At 33.2% G+C, this 17,990-nt stretch overlaps 2 protein-coding genes across 5 annotated transcripts in view; both read right to left on the bottom strand.

Annotated features, from left to right (window-relative positions):
- BicC (protein bicaudal C) overlaps positions 1–17,990 on the bottom strand; it is a 635,428-nt gene that overhangs the window by 230,778 nt on the left and 386,660 nt on the right. The gene's annotated exons all lie outside the window — the stretch shown is intronic.
- The window catches only part of LOC140445786 (uncharacterized), a 321,172-nt gene that overhangs the window by 64,550 nt on the left and 238,632 nt on the right, over positions 1–17,990 (bottom strand). Inside the window, exon 1 of one of the 4 annotated variants that reach the window (XM_072538131.1) lies at positions 13,520–13,652. The exons of the other annotated variants lie outside the window; for them this stretch is intronic. The gene's annotated coding sequence lies outside the window, so the exon portion shown is untranslated. Of the gene's footprint in view, positions 1–13,519; positions 13,653–17,990 lie in introns of those variants that run through there. 4 annotated transcript variants of the gene reach the window in all.

The following is a 17,990-nucleotide window of genomic DNA, read 5'->3' as shown; positions in this document are numbered from 1 at the left end:
GATGGAGGCTTATTTTTTAAATTGGCGAAAACCCATGAACGGTTGTAATGCCACAGAGTAAGTAAGCACTAGCACTGGGCACAATATTTATCTTAATGTCACCGGGAAACATTAGACAATTTTTTGAGACTTCAACGATTTAATATACAAATAAATAAAGAAAAACAGCCCTCGAGGGCATATTTATTAATGAAGAAGAAAACTATTCATTTAAAGTTTTAATGTATTTTTATGAATCTGGAATAAATAAGCGTTTGGTAAACGGAACGTTTACCAAAAAACATTTGTCATGTTTTTCTATTGTTCAAAAAATAACAATAGTATATGTTTCTCACATAAACTAATACACACTGATTTATTTAACTAGTCAGAGTAAACAAATACATTATTTTGTCTACATTTTATAATTTTCTATATATAAATAAATATAAAACGGATACAAATTTTACAACGGCTGGTATTTGGCTCTCTCTATGTAAATATTTGCAAAAGTCGATATTATAACGAGCAATAATTTAAATGAAAACTCTGAGAAATCTTTTTAAAACTAAGAAATATCTAGTAAGCAATATAAGAGTAATAGATTTTTTGTTATTTATGATACATTCTTTTGAATAAATAGCTTTAGCTAAGTTCTTTTTAGCTAAATTCTTTTTAGCTAAATTCTTTTTAGCTAAGAAACCGGTTACTTAGGTAAGTGACGCTTCTTAGACTAATGAAATTTGATGTACCCGCCCTCTTTTCTATAAAGCTGAAAAATACAGGTATATAGACAATTTTCGAACGTTTTAGTCTATAAAGCTAAAATCTTCAGTTTCTTAAACTAACGACATATAGTTGACCCACCTCTTAGTATATAAATTTTTAAACAATTCGACGTGTTCTGTGGGACTAGAAATTATTTTAGTGATGACTTTAGCATAGTTCTGATTAATATTCGTTTTATATGATATGAAATATGTAGATAAATTATATTTGTTGCTAGAGGAATTAGGAGTTTCCCAGTTGCCGTAACAGAGCACTGGCTTAAGTCAACAAGCCTTTTTTTGTAGAAAAATATGCCACAATTGCTAGGTATGAACGGCTCATAGTAGCACACTTATTCTTTCTACAAATAATGATTTCTCTCCGGTAACAAAATATTACTTTCTGTTGAGTGAAACCTTGTTTGAGTTTTCCTTAGTCTATAATAAGAATCTTAATATTTACATTCTTTATCTTTATAGATCACCTGACTCTTACACTGAACTATTTTTTCAGTACCTACTAAATTTGTTAGACGATCTGCTTAATAAAAGCAGAAAAATTCTATACGGTGAAACATAATGACGGTATTAAATTTTTGTTTCGATACAGGGCAACGGCAAGCTGCTTATACGTATTTCGACCTCTTTAGGTCTCATCAGAGCGGTATATGCCACTGCTATGAATCGAAATAAAATCCATCCCGTCGTAAGCCAATAATTATCAAAATAACTATTTACAGACGTAACAACGCCATCTAATAACAACAAAAGAAATTATACGATTTCCGACCTGGCGAAACTGAATTAAAATTTTTACCACTGTGCCTTCTACAACTTGCAAAGCAAACAGCTTGATGCATTACTCAGCAAGGGAATCTAAAATATGCATTCCACCTGCCGTTCATCATGGTCAAAATTTGTAGTGAAATCAGTTTCTGGTACTCCAAACAGAGTAAAGAAATAAAACATAATGACGGTATTAGATTTTTGTTTCGATACAGGGCAGCGGCAATCCGCTTATACGTATTTCGACCTCTTTAGGTCTCATCAGAGCGGTATATGCCACTGCTCTGAATCGAAACAAAATCTATCCCGTCGTAGGCCAATAATTATCGAAATAATTATTTACAGCCGTAACAACGCCATCTAATAACAACAAAAGAAATCATACGATTTCCTACCTGGCGAAACTGAATTCAAATTTTCAGTTTCGCCAGGTAGGAAATCGTATTATTTGTTTTGTTACTATACGGTGACTCTGATATTGATTATGCTGCTGTTTATTCTACCCAACTGTCCTTGGTCAATATATTCGAATCGCACGGCCTCACAATTCACATTAATTCTCCTACAAGGATTACTAAAACATAATCTACCATGACTGATTATATTGTCTCAGATTTCTCACCCCGTGATGTCCGCTTTACAATTATTAATGCGAGACTATCTGATCATGAAGCAGTATATACCAAGTTTAACATTCTCAGCAAATCCTCCTCGAAAAACCGACGCTTAGGTAGGATCTTTTCTGCTCCGAACTTTGGTAAATTCCAAAATGTATTCTTGATTTCTGGATGGCACTTTTCTTCTGTGGCCGTGGACTATTATTTCAGTAATTTTTTAGATAAGCTTTTCTGTATTTTTAGTAATGCATTTCCTTTAATTACAAATAAGCCAAGACATCACAAACCCTGGACTACCAAAGGTATCCGCATATCAGCCAAAAATATGCGTTCACTAGTGTACATCAAGAAATTTACTACCAACGTCTTTGAATATATCACCAAGTACGGAGTAACCTATCTAAAACTTATAAAAACAGCTAAAAAAGTGTACTATCAAAATCGCCTGGGAAGGTCTAAAAGTGTTCCAATAATAAAAGAAACTTGGTCCATAATAAACGATCTTCAAAATAAAACTAACACAGCTTAAACATTTTCCCTTCCAAACCCTAAAAATCTAAATGAATACTTCGTTAATGCGGGTAACAATATAACTATTTCGCCACAACAAGATCCCATTTCCTATCTCCCAAATTCAAAAAAGGTCTCAAATTCATTCTTTATAAGACCAGTTGATAAATCTGAACTGATCCAATAATCAATAATATCAAAAGTAAATCTTACCGTAGTACTGATGGTCTATTCATAAAATGTTTCTCAAATCTCCCAAAAAATGTGTTGAAAGTCCTCGTCTCACTAATTAATGATTTCTTTGAAAAGGTACATTTCCAGAGTGCCTAAAGATAGCCATAATTATTCCTCTTCATAAGGGTGGTGAAAAATCTAATACCTGCAACTATAGACCTATTGCCTTACTACCGGCCTTCTTCTTCACGTGCGATTTCAGAGTTATCCGACGTTGGCGATCACCATTGCGAAGGCTTCTAGATCTCCTGCCACATGGAATAATTGTCTTGCATTTACTATCTGAGTACATTCACGAATGTTTTTTAACCAAGATATCTGTTTTCTTCGTACATCTCTAATGCCTTCTATTTTGTCTTTAACTACCGGTACTATCCAAAATTAATAAAAGACTTATAAAAGCCCAGTAAGTACATTTATTCTGATAAATGTAACAGCGATGCTAGGTTTTCTGTGTTACATGTGGTTTACCAAGCACTAAACAATAATCTTTACACTGCCACTGTTTTTTGACTATGCCAAAGCTTTTAAATTGCATAAATCGCGACATATTGATAAAAAAACAAAATTTCTACGAAATTCAAGGTATTTCTTATTAAATTGGTTCCAATCTGTTGGGGAATAGGAAACATACTCATACTGGCTCCATATACAAAAAGCATTGTATGTGGAGTACCATAAGGTTCAGTATTGGGTCTTCTACTTTTCCTTTTCTTTATAAATGAGATCTCTAATTTAAAAATCGATGGAAAATTCTTTTTGCTGATGATACCAGTATCACCTGGAGCAATTCTAATGTTGCAACTCTTCATGAAACTGGAACTGGAACATGGAAATCAATGTAGAATCTTCCGAAATAACACATTGTTTTTTGTTTGAGTTTCATCTTTGATACGGTCTTGCTTTTTAGCTTTTTATGGTTTAAGTACAGCTGCCCAATCTGATGTTATTTTTAAATTACAAAAAAGAGCAATACGGTATCTGTTTGGCCTTAGAAGATAACACATTGCAGAAACTACTTCAAAAACCACAGAAGTTTAATGCTTCCCTCTTTATATATTTTATAAACTGTTTGTTTAATTCGTTAACACCTACATGTTTTTCCACCAAGACCTAATCATGATCACTCCACCAGAAATTCGACCTTTGATGTTTATTTACCGATCCCGTCCACTGAGTTACCAACGAAATATATATTATATTATACAAAAAACTATATAACCATCTCCCTTTACAAATTAAATCTGCAACTCTTTAAGTTCAGTAAAATGACAAAAGCCTATCTATCTGAAAGAGCATATGATTTAGTAGAAGAGTTTATTAATGAATAACTAAGAAATTACAGTGCCTTTATGTACCAGTAACTAAAGTATGTTTATCTATATATTTATGTAATTTTAGTAAACTTTGCCCATAAAATCGTACAAATTTTCAGTGGCAATAAAGTATATTTATGTCTAATTCTAATTCTAAACTCCGAATAAAACTTTTTATATCTACTAAATATATCTTCTTCTTCTTCTTTTTATATAGACATGACTCTGTCTGTTTTTCAATGTTCTTCCAGTAAGTTGTCGTTCCATCGTTTGCGTGGTCTTCCTACTGATCGTCTTCCTATTGGGGAACCGTCTCTTGCCGTCTTTACTACTCTATTTGTTGTCATTCGGCTTATATGATCGTTTCATTCTACTCTTCTATTTCATACCCAGTTCTTGATGATCTCTACCTTGCATCTCTGCTGTTTCTAACAACCTTTTTGTCCTCTCTGTGTCAGGTCTTGTTTCTGCCGCGTATTTCATTATTGGTCTGATGACTGTTTTGTAAATTTTGCCTTTCGTTTCTTTCCCGATATTTTTATTTCTCCATATTGTTTCATTTAGGCAACCTGCGGCTCTGTTTGCTCTATTCACTTGATCTTCCACTTCGGTTTCGAGCTTTCCGTAGCTAGATAATGTGATGCCTAGATATTAAAACTACATTACTTGTTCTATTATCTGACCTTACAGCTCCAATTTACATCTTAGTAGATTTGCTGTTGTAACCATGCATTTTATCTCTTTTGGGGAAATTAACATGTTAAATTTTCTGGCGATTATATTAAATTGGTGCAGCATCTTCACACTGAGAGAGTAGTATTGCGCCGTCTGCATAGCAGATTATTTTAAGTTGTTTTTCTCCCATTTGGTATCCTTTTTTAGTTCTTACTTTTTTTCTTATTTCGTCCATAATCAGGTTGAACAGTACAGGACTCTCCCTGTCTTATCCCATTGCCAGCTTCAATAGGGTTGGTTAGTTCTTCTTCTACTTTTACTTTTATTGTGTTGTTTTGGTAGATATTTTCGATCGTTTTGATATTCCTAGAGGTATCTCTCTTGCATACAGTAAGTGGATAACGTCTTTTAATTTGACCCGGTCAAATGCCTTTGTAAGGTCCACGAAACATAGATATGCCGGCTTGTTGTATTCTAATGAATTCTCTTGCACTTGCCTCATTATAAATATAACGTCGGTGCATGATCTTTCCGACCGTGTTGTTCTTCTGCTAGTTATAATTTTATTCAATTTATTTGTTATCACTTTGGTTGCTAATTTTAGTGTTTAGTGTTTAATAAATTAATTCCTCTATAATTTTCCGGGTCCGATTTGTCTCTCTTTTTGAAGAGAGGTATTAGGATGCTTGATCTCCATTCTTGGGGAAATATATGAATCAACAAATTAGTGTTCCAAACAAATTAGTTTATTTTTATTTAGGGATCACACAATGAAATTCTTACCGAGCCGAAAACAACCAATAGATCTATAGATTATTTAGTTGATGGTGGTTCGATAGGACCAGCGAGGTCAATATCAAAGATAGAGCTAGGGAACACCATCGAATTGATTCTCTCATTCTTTTAGAGGTTTTGTGTAGAAATAACTTTGGCAGTTCCAGCTACTTGTATTTGTGTACGAAATTAAATCTAGACTCATAGTTTACTGTTGAGAAACCAATAGGGACAGTTTGCTAGCAATTTGGCGGAATAAAAACGTATAAATGTTATATGTAATTTAGTTTTGAAAATGCTACGAATTGCTATGAATATGCTATGCATTTTACAAATCTGAGATCCGTGACATGGTAATAGAAAGCTTGAAAAGAAGGAACATGTTTCTTTAGATTGACCGATAAAAAAGTTTAAAGAAATAATTTTTCTAATTAAGTAAAAACTTTTTTTAAGTGTAGAAAACAACAGTTTTTGTATTTTATATGTAATTTTTCTTTACTTACACGCCACAATTCACTTACCCTTAAGATAAGAAATTAATATTAAGTACATATTAAATTTGGTTCCCTTAAATTGTTCAATTATCAAACAAAACAATTTTTCTTCATTTTATATTCTAATATCTGATATCGAATGTCATTAACATTGTTAAAAGTCATCAGGTGAATTATAACGAAACCGTTATTTTTATTTAATTGCACTTTGATTGCTTTTTTGTGATTAAATAGGTCCTTACTGTGATTGATTCTTTTGATTCTTATCCTATTTTTCTTATCAAACATCTTTATTTTTATAATTATATACGGTTGATTTCTAAATGTTCAATGTTTATATAGAAAGTTTATAAAGTTTTTATAAATGTTTTTCTTTTCTTTATGAAATATATGTGAAATAACTATTTAAAGAAATGATTTCATTTTGCACTAAAAATTTATCAGATAATTCGTTTGTTGTTTTAAGTAACACATAAATAATTGTATATACAGTGTAGCTGTAGTAGGATGAAAATATGAGTAAATACTCTTAAGATTGAGGTAAACATGAAGGGCTCAAGTTCAAAAAGAGGTAATTACACAGTTTTTGAAAAATAGACTGATTATTAGGTAATTAATACAACGTTTATTTAAAAATATATAAATAAAAAATCTGATATTAATATGGCAATAATATAATATTTGAAAATGCTGAGGTCTCAGGCCTCAAAAGAAGAATAGTGCTTGTCAATAAGTGCTATTATGGCTTGAGGAAACAAATGGCCCTAAAACTACCCAGAAAAATTAAAGTTACCATATATAAAACACTAATAAGGCCAGCTTTAACATACGTTTCAGAAACGTGGTCACTTACACAGAACGACCAAGAATTACAACGTTTCGAGAGAAAAATTCTAAGGAAAATATATGGAGGAGTCCAAGAACAGGGTTTGTGGCGTAGGCGCTACAACTTAGAGTTATATAGAAGTTTTGGGGAACCTGACGTTGTAAAATGTATTAAATTAGCACGCCTTCGATGGATAGGACATGTAATTAGGCGAGATGAAGATGCAACTATTAGAAAAATTTTCGAGGGAAGAGGACCAGTGTGAAGACGAGCCAAAGGAAGACCAAAACTTAGGTATCAAGATAACATAGAGGATGATCTAAAATCCATAGGAATTAAAGCAAGGAGAAGAGTTGTCAGAGACAGGGGCGAATGGAAGATTGTTCTGAAGAAGACTTTGGCTCATAACGAGCTGTAATGCCACTGATGATGAGGTCTCAGACCAATATACTCTGGAGGCCAGGGTGAGGGGTTGAGTATGGTCTTTTATGTCCACTCAGTATCTTAAAGTTTTTTGATTTTTTTTTTGGTGCTTAGATTCGATTTTTCGAGAGTACTAGGATGAAAACCCGTCATTTAATTAAAGACATTTAATTTTACCAGAATGAAAATTGTTCCTTTTGAAAAAGTGGACATAAAAGGTAAACGTTTGGTAAACTTTTGGCAAAATGGGCGTTCTATGCGGCTTTTCCAGGTATTATTCAGCTTTCTTATGTGCGATAACTTCCAAAATCCACTCGATATAAAAGATAATTGTTTTAGATAAAAAAAAAACTTTGCAAAATTACTTTTTCTGTATTAATAAAAAAAAATAATTAAACATTAAAAATTTCACTAAAAAGTTGCGGATTAATTTGTTAATAAGAGATTTAAACAAACTATAGAAAAAGCTATAAACTTTAAAAATCTGCCTAATGGAAGTTATTAACAACTCAAAACGAACATTTTAAACTTTGGTAAATGTTTCTATATTAGTTTTTGACCAAGCTACGAAACTTTTAATAACGCGCTCGGTCAGCTATATTTGTTTGTAACAGTTTTAAACAAAATTGAGCCATAAACATTGGCTGTTTGATTAATGGAAGTTATAGAACAATAACTCAAAACGCACTTTTAAGCTTTGGTTAATGTTTACATGTAAATTTTTTGCCGAGATATTGAAAATTGATTTACCCGCGCCCGCATTCGCATTGTCCCAATTCTCACGCAAATTTAAAGTTTTTTGTGCATATTTTTGCAACAAGTAAGCTACAAATTAACAAAAAACTTTGAAAACTATCATTTTTTCAGTAAAATTATATCACTCTTCCATACACCGGTCTTCACCTTTGGTATTTAAAATCAAATAGCAATTTTACATTGTTTATATAGAGGGTGTACAGAAACTCTCCTGACAAACAAAAACCGGAGATTTCTCAGATAATTTTAAGACGATTTAACCCAATTCACCTAATCCGAAGATGAATTCTAAGGGAGCTAGAGCTCTTTGAAGATGGCTGCTTGCAATTAGTTTAGTTTTTTAAGCATCTCTAGAACTCTTCTCTGTAGAAAAACAAAAACTGGTACGATTATTTATCCAGCAGAGTTGAATAGATTTCGTTAATTGCTAATTTCTATTACCTTTCATAGGCGTCTATTTTGGGTAAGTCAATGGTTATTTTAACGCATAACTTTTTATTTTTAACTTTTAATCATTTGTGATACTAAATTTATAGATTTTCGGGTATTCTAGTACTAAAAGTTCCTGTTATTTTAACTCGGTAGAATACACCGTTTTCAAGAAAAGTCGATTTGAAACTTTTTCGTTTTTTCATCATGAAAATTAATATTTTTTGCATTAGTTGGCTTTGAAATGTCAACAGAAGTATAACCTCCGTTTTTATTGTCAAATTGTTGTCAGTGCGTGAAGTTTCTCCTTTAGTTTTTACTTTATGGCATTCAAACAACAACTTCAATTCAACAAAAATGGTTTTTACTAATGAGGAATACGATGATATGCATTTAGTTTATTGAAAAATGAGGTGGAACGCTCGAGCAGTAACGTGTACATACGCAGAAAAATTTCCCGTTTAAGGCAAACAAGTTCATTGTTCCCAAAAAAATATGAAACAGGGCGACATAATAATGTAACACAGGGATCCTCACTAGGATTTTTTTGAGAGCCTAATAGTTTGAATGAAATTTTCCTCAGGGCCGCAAGTACAAGTGGTGGTATGAAATAACTTTAAAACTATGTGACCATAACATAAGTTTATTACAAGTTACGTAAAAACAATATAATTATAAATTATATGGACTGTTTTGCATGTAAAAAGTAGGAAAATGTCTTTTACTTGACTGCAGGAATGTCAAGTCCTGAACTTCTTAATTCTTTGAAGTCGACGGGCAAAATCTTTCTCTAGAATGGCACCTATGTTAGCAGGTTGGAAGGAAACTGAAATTCTCAAAAAAAAAAACAAAATTTGTTTAATTTATTAATGTTTGTATTTGAACGATTTCCGAAGTGGAAATTGAAACGTCAATAAACGTACTTTAACCTTTAATTGTGGCTTATTCCCATTTAAATAGTAATTACTTTGAAATGCTTCAAGAAAATAGCTTCAGAATAATATCTCAAAATGTTTTCAACGTTCTCTCTAGTTAGCCTAGATCTGTACTTGTTTTTTATGAACTTCAGCTTACTGAATGTAGATTCACAGACATATGTAGTTGAAAAAATACACAAAATTTTCTGAGCACAGTCAATTAAGTTAAGAAATTTGTCATTTTCAACTGCTTCCCAAAACTTATAGTGAGCTTTTTGCTTCTTTTTTTCTTCAAAAATACTTTTCAGCTCTGTATCATTCTGAAGATCAATTAACTCATTTTTTAAATCCATAGCTTCGTATCCAAAAATAGAAAGATGAGCTACATTTGCTGTTGTTATTGCCCATGGATTTTTCACCAAGCGAAATGGTTGTTGGAACTTCCTGAAGTCACTAAACCTCACAGACATTTCATCCTTTAGGTCTGCTAGTAGCTTCAGTGGGTCAGACATCTCTTAACTTTTATCTGGATTTTCATCAAACAGTGCTTCAACGGAAGGAAAGCTGAAATATTCTTCATTTGACAATTCTTCAATATACATATTCAGCTTCTGCTCCAGTGAAAACACAATACTCATCATTTTCGTTACAATGTTATTGTAGTCTCCTTGCAATTTGGTCAATGTTTCATTCATAATGCTCATTGTATCAGTGAGAAACGCTACTTTAAGCCACCAACTAAAATTATGAATATCAGGAAACTCTTTATTCTTTGTAGCCAAAGTTTTTGTACTAAAAACAGTAATGTCATGTCGAATGCTAAAGAAACGTTCCAAAACTTTACCCTTACTCAGCCATCTCACTTTTGTGTGGTAAAGAATGTCCCCATATTGTGACATAAGTTCTTTCAAAAATTTTTGAAACTCTCTGTGGTTTAGTTCATTTGATCTTATGGCATTCACAATCTTTACAAGTGTTTTTGTTAGTGTTACAAGTGGATGTGAATTGTGACATATACGTATGCTTTATAGATTATCAGAAGGCATTTGACATAGTAAAATATGACAAATTAATGACTCTAATGCAAGAAATTGGAATTGACAGCAAAGATCTTAGAATTATCAGAAACATTTACTACAATCAAACGGCCAAAATCAAAATAGAAGACCAGTTAACTGATAAAATTGCAATAGAACGTGGAGTACGACAGGGCTGTATTTTGTCTCCATTGTTGTTCAATATTTATTCTGAATGGGTATTTAAGGAAGCTTTAGACGGTTGTGCGAAAGGAATACTAATAAACGGTGAATGGTTGAATAACATTAGATATGCAGATGACACTATAGTTTTTGCCGATAATCTGAATGACTTACAGATATTAACAAATCGCATAACAGAAGTCAGCAACAGATACGGACTAGATCTTAACATAAAGAAAACCAAATATATGACAATTAGTAAAAAACCAATACTAAACGCTCAACTTACAATCAACCAACAGAATATCGAAAGAGTCGAGCAATATACATATCTAGGCACCAATTTAAATTGCCAAATCAACAGAAATTAAACGGCGAATAATAAAAGCAAAAGCAGCATTCGTTAGAATGAGAACCATTTTCAACAGTCGAAATATATCATTAAAAACAAAATGCCGTCTATTGAACTGCTACATATTCACAGTTCTGCTCTACGGAATGGAAGCGTGGACACTGACTGTTGCATCTATGAATCGGCTCGAAGCTTTCGAAATGTGGTGTTATAGGCGCATCTTACGTATATCCTGGGTTGACAGATTTACTAATGTGGAGGTCCTGCGTAGAATGGGAAAAGAATGTGAAATTCTCATGACCGTCAAAACTAAAAAGTTGGAATATCTAGGACATGTAATGAGAAATCAAGAACGTTACGGCCTTCTCCAGCTGATTCTCCAAGGGAAGGTAAATGGTAAGAGAGGACCGGGAAGAAGACGCATTTCCTGGCTTCAAAATTTACGAAAGTGGTATAACACGACTACCACTGAACTGTTCCGCGCTGCAATAAAAAGTGCTGCAAATAAAGTAAAGATAGCCGTGATGATCGCCAACATCCGGAACGGATAGGCACTCTAAGAAGAAGAAGACAAGTGTTTTCATAACACAGCTAAAATTTTCAAGAAATTTAGCAGCTAAGCTTTCTTGATGAATGATACAATTTTGTTTCACTGCCTAGCAGTCTGAGGACCGCGAAAAATCGCTCCGAGGGCCGCATGCGGCCCACGGGCCGCGTAGTGAGTATGGCTGATGTAACAGCAGCACATTTAAATGTAATTTTAATGAAAGTTGAGGAAAATTAATAAGTTAGCGTTCGAAGACTATCTGCCATGTATCCCATAATTTCAAAATCCTCCGCAGGAAATATCTTACACAACGAAAATTTATATTCTTTTCATTTAACAAACAAACGAGCACTGCTACAAAGAGATTTTCCTGCTCGTGAAAAAGTCGCTGTATGGTTACAAAATCAGAAAAATCAAAATAAAGATTTTTTCAGAAACATTTTTTTGCGACGAAGCTACATTCGTAAAAAATGGAATTTTTAATGTACAGAATGCATATTATTATTGTACGTCCGTTGGTGACAATCCCCACCTTGTTTAAGAATTTAAGCATCAGCATAGGTTTAGCATAAACGTCTGGATAGGAGTAGTTGACGATTATCTACCTGGACCCGTGGAATTGCCTGTTCGTTTAAATGGTGCTGATTACTTACATTTTCTGCAAAATATTTTACCTGATTTGTTAAATGATGTGCATTTAATTCGGCAAAACTTATGGTTTCTACATGACCGCTGACCGGCCAACTTTAGCAGGAATGTACTAAAATTTCTTGATAATAACTACGAACACAAGTGGATTGGAAGAGGCGGTCCAGTTGGTTGGCCAGCAAGGTCGCCGAATTTGAATCCTTGTGATTACTGTATTTGAGAATATATAAAAGAGACTAACGGTCACATTGAGCATCTTTTGTTACTATCTACCTTTGATACTTGTTCTTTTGTGTTACACGTAGTTTCGTTCCACCGTTATAAAAACTTTGTTTTTAAAAACCCTTAAAAAAATTTTGTTTTAAATTGATTTTTTGCTTCTTTTCCCAAACTTTTTTTACGAATTATATGCAGCATTTATTGAAACAAAAGGTAATTTATAAATTTAATTAGGTACCTAATAATTTAACTTTTATGACAAAAAAACGAAAAATTGATTTTTCTACAAAACGGTATCCTACAGACTTAAAGTAAGAGTACCTTTTAGTACTAGAATATCTAAAAATTTAATAATCTAGTATCACAAATGCTTAAAAGTTAAGGACAAAAAGTTATGCGTTAAAATAACCGTTGATCTACCCAAGACGCCGCCTATGAACGGTACTAGAAATTCGCCATTAATGGAATCGATTCAAATCAGAAGGATAAACCAGTTTTCGTTTTTCTAAATAGACGGGTTCTGGAGATACCTAGTCGAAAAAAACTACTTACAGGGCGCCATCTTTAAAGAGCTCTAGCTCCCTTAGGAAACATTTTCGGACTAGGTGAATTGGGTTAAATCGTCTTACAATTATCTGAGGAATCTCCGGTTTTCGTTTGTCAGGAGAGTTTCTGGACACCCTGTATTGTTTATAAGTAAAAAATGACGTTTAATCTTTTGCATATTTTGTTCATTACATATTGTTATTACCAAATTTATCAAAAACAGGTGTTAGATACATGTATCAAAGAGTGTAATAGGAAAATCGTTAGTTCCGTGGTCTAAGTTGATTTGAATGCCTTTTGAATTGATTTATTATAGAATGAGCTAATAACAAAACTTTTTGAATACCCAGTATATTAAATATTGCATATTTATCGAGAGATTATAAAGCAAAAACGGTTTTAGTTTTTATTAACACTACGACAACTTTATTCATGCTTATCTCCATAGCATATATCAACGTCCGCATAACAATCATCACGAATTTGTAATCATTGAAATTCTTACCTTTTTTAGCTGGAATATAACGTCCACTTTAAGCCAACAATAAATAAAGGATTATCGAAACATTCACAAAGTAACAAACACTAAAAGTCACTGCAGAACTGAACTGAACTCAACTCGAAGGTATTTTCAACGAAACAGAAGAGCATTAACGCATTTAACGAGAAGCTAATGGGAGATTAACGATAACGACTGATAATTTCGGAAGAGAGTGGGATATTAGCGGACATATATTATTGGATGTTATACCAACGGTAACAAATTATTAATAAAGAATGATTTTTGATAAGTGCACTTACAAATAAATCGGCCAATGGAGTTGGTTTCTTATTCAGTACTCGGGAGTCTGCAAGCTGCGTACTTTTGTACTTGTTTTACAGGAGGTATAATGAAATAAATGTTAAAACAATATTTTTCTATTGTGTAACAGGGACTCTTTCAGACATATAAAACTATTGCAGAAGCATATAAATAAAAACGATCATATAAGAAGACATTTTTTTTATAGAATATATACTGCTTATAAAAAGTTATGAATATATTGCTAATATTTCAATGAAACATTGGCCATTAAAAAGTTGTATCAAATAACACACAAAAAGAAGTTCTCGTGTTCTCAATTCGTTTCGAAATCTGAATTGAGTGTTACTTATCTGGAACTCAGACTTCTTGTCTTCTTCTTCTTCTTCGTGCGACTAGGATTACTCCTGTTTGTCTGCCTCTTAGTCTGATTCAGTCGTTGTTGACTGTACATTATCTTTCCACCTTTTTGGCGGCCTTCCAACGGGTCTTCTTCTATACGGCTTGTTGTTTTTACAGATGTTCGCTAATCTATCTGGTCCCATTCAGTTTACATGTTCGTTCCAGTTTTTTTTCTTGTTTTTATCCACCTGTTAATATTTTGAATTTTGCATTGTTGACGTATACTTTTGTTGGTTTGTCTGTCTCTTAATGATATGCCTGCTATTGATCTTAATACTTTCATTTTGATATTGTTGATTTGTTGTTTCGTCTTTCTTGTATCGGTCCTTGTCTCCGCTGCATATGTTAGGATTTGCACTTACTCTTGCCGCTTTTGATGCCTGCCTTGTGGTCTCTGTTCTTATATGTCTGTCACTAGTGATCTCTACTCCTAGGTAATAAAATTTCATTACTTGTTCTACAGTTTTGCCGTCTATTTCTAGTTTGCATCTACGCGGCTCTTTACTGATCACTATACATTTAGTTTTTTCTACTGATATTCTCATATTAAGTTTGTTTGCTGTGATATTGAAGGTGTGGAGCTCCCTTTGTAGGTCATCTTCGTTATCAGCGATTAGTACTGCATCATCGGCATAGCATAGTATCGTGATTTTATGCGCTCCCATGTGGTGTCCGTGTCGTTTCTTACTTCGTGAATTATTTGATTTATCACCATATTGAATTGAATTCTTGTAAATTCCTATGTTGATGATTCTGAGAAAAATTTTAAGGACATGAGACTAAGCTTAATATTCGATCATTGCATTCTAAGGCATTGGATTTTTTGGTAATGTTACGAATGTTGATTTTAGCCAGTCTGATGATATTTTACCTGTGTCGTATTCTTCTTCTTCTTCGAGTGTCATATCAGAATTATCCGACATTGGCGATCACCATTGCGAAGGCTTCTCCATCTTCTGCAATATGGAATAATTGTCCCGCATTTGATATCCGAGTCCATTCTCGAATGTTCCTCAACCAAAAAACCCGTTTCCTTCCTACACCTCTACGGCCCTCTATTTTGCCTTTAAAGATAAGTTGTAATATTTTATATCGACTTCCCCTTACTATATGTCCCAGATAAGACGTTTTCGATGTTTAACAGTCTTTAGCAGTTCTCTATCTTTGTTGATGCTCCTTAGTACTTCTTCATTAGTTTTCCTTGCTGTCCAAGGTATCTTCAGCATTCGTCTATGAACCCACATTTCCAATGCTTCAATTTTGTTCATGATCGATACTTTTAGCGTCCACACTTCTGCACTATACAAAAGTACGGACCAAACATAACACTTAACCATTATTTGTCTTAGTTCTAAACTGAGATGATTATTGCAAAGAAACTACTTCATTTTCATGAAAGTAGTTTTAGTCATTGCTATTCTACGTTTTATTTCTGTGTCTGGATCTAGTTGGTCCGTTATCACAGTTCCCAAATATGTCATTTTGTGGACTTTCTTAACTTGGACTCCGTTTAATTGAAGCTTTGCATCGAGATGTGGGTCACGACCTAACACTAAAAATTTGGTTTTGTTTGAGTTTATTTTTATGCCCCTTTCCTCTCCTACCTTGTGAATACTATCAAGCAGAATTTGGAGACCTTCAATATTATCTGACAGAATTACTGTATCGTCTGCATATGTAATCACATTAAGTAGTTCCCCCTTGATCTTTATTCCATATGGTTGTCTCAAGTGCCTTTTTAAATAACTGATCCGAATATTTTTGTCATCTATTTCGATATTTTTCAGTATTTGCATTAATTTTACATGCTGTACTTTATGGAATGCCTTTTCGAAGTCCACGAAACATGCAAATACATCTTTGCTTTGGTCACGGAATTTTTGTAATAGGATGTTAAGCGCAAAAAGTGCCTCCCTGGTTTCCATAGCATTTCTAAAACCAAATTGCGTATCTTCGAGATCTTCTTCGCATTTGCGTCTAATTCTGTTGTGAAGTATTCTTAGGAAAATTTTAAGAGTGTGGCTCATTAGGCTAATTAATCGATATTCTGAGCATTTTCTTGCATTGTGTTTTTTAGGTATTGCGACAAAGATGGATTTGAGCCAAACTGTGAGAATCACTCCGGTGTTATATATTGAATTAAAAAGTCTTACTACTACTTTTATGTTATCATCCTCTATTAGTTTCAGCAACTCAGTTGGTGTATCATCTGGACCACAAGCTTTTCTAATTTTAGCATTATTTATAGCGTGTTCTACGTCGCATTTCATGATTTCTGGACCGTCAGTACAGTTTTGGTAGAATTCGGCAATATTATTCCTGTCATCTTCAAATAACTCTGATATATACAGCTCCCATTCTTTTCTGATTTCGTGCTTATTTACAATAATTTTGTTAATATTGCCAACGAGTACAGTCGTTTTTTAAATATGTTACTCATTTCTTTTAGTTTTTTGTGCACATTAAATAAGTCGTGTTTAGATATTACATCCTCCATTTCGTCGAACCTTTCTTTCATCCATTTTTATTTGACTAATTTGATCTCCTTTTTTATTCTTCTCTGCAGGTGTCTATATTCTGTTTTATTAGATTTTTTCAGCCGACGTTGTTCCATTAATTTCAAGATGTCTATCATCCATTTATTTTTCTTGATTAAAATTTTTCTATAATCATTGTTTGTGGAGATTTTGTAACTTGGTTTTTAAATTCACTCCATAGTTCTTCTGGATCTTCTAGTTGTTCTCCGATGTTTTTTATTCTATTGTTAGATTCTTTTTTAATGTTATATTTGATGTTATTATCGTCAAAGTTAAGTTCATTGGTTTTTGATTTTTGTCGCTGAATTCGTTTTAACCTTATTTTAATATCTGCTACAAGTGGTTAATGATCAGATCCAATATCTGCCCCAGGAAAGGTAGTGACTTTTTTGACGGCATTTCGGAAACGCTCATTTACAAGTATATAGTCTATTTGATTTCTTGAGGACTCAGGGTTATTGCCATCATCAATTGGGGCTTTCCAAGTGTATAGTCGTCGCTTGGGTAGTTTATACCAGGTGTTTGCAATGATCATATCGTTTTCTTTACAAAATTTATACAATCTCTGTCCTCGATCTTTAGGTTGACCATAAGACCTACAGTCTGACCTCGTCGACCTTCCCCAATTTTTGCAATGAAGTCGCCTATAATATATATAGAATTTCGTGTTTATTAAGTTTCTGTAAGATGTCTTGGATCTGATCATACAACTTCTCGACTTCATCGTCATATTTTCTATCTACAGTCGGGGCATAAATTTGAAGTGTGTCGTATATCTTATTAAATAGTGCTGCTATTAAGTCTAGGCTTTTACTTCCGTTGTCCGCAATTGATTTAAGTATTTTGACACTGATATTGTCTGAATTGATGGCTTTTCCATTTTTCTGAGCTTTTACTGCATGAATATCTTCTTCTTCGATTATTACTGGACCTTTTTCATTTACTCAATAATCTGTGGATGGTGGGGAATAAGCTCTACCGTCGTCAAAAAGTGCCCGAATGTATTCTGTCCATATCTCCAGTTTGTCTTAGGTACCTATAATTATTTAGTTATTGTTTCTTAATATTTTTTCTTGTCTCTTTCTGTGTATACCTGCCATTTCTTTCAGTTTTTATGAACATTAGAGGTGTCGTATCTTTCCTGAAGTTGTTTGATGTCTAGGCATTTTTTTGACATCCAGTTAGATTATTATTAAAATTAAATTATTAAATTTTTTTTGTATTTATTGTTTTTA

This window comes from Diabrotica undecimpunctata, chromosome 7, assembly GCF_040954645.1.
Source record: "Diabrotica undecimpunctata isolate CICGRU chromosome 7, icDiaUnde3, whole genome shotgun sequence".
Taxonomy (NCBI): domain Eukaryota; kingdom Metazoa; phylum Arthropoda; class Insecta; order Coleoptera; family Chrysomelidae; genus Diabrotica; species Diabrotica undecimpunctata.
Note: the sequence above shows the minus strand (reverse complement) of the source record. Positions and strands in the feature narration are given on the sequence as shown.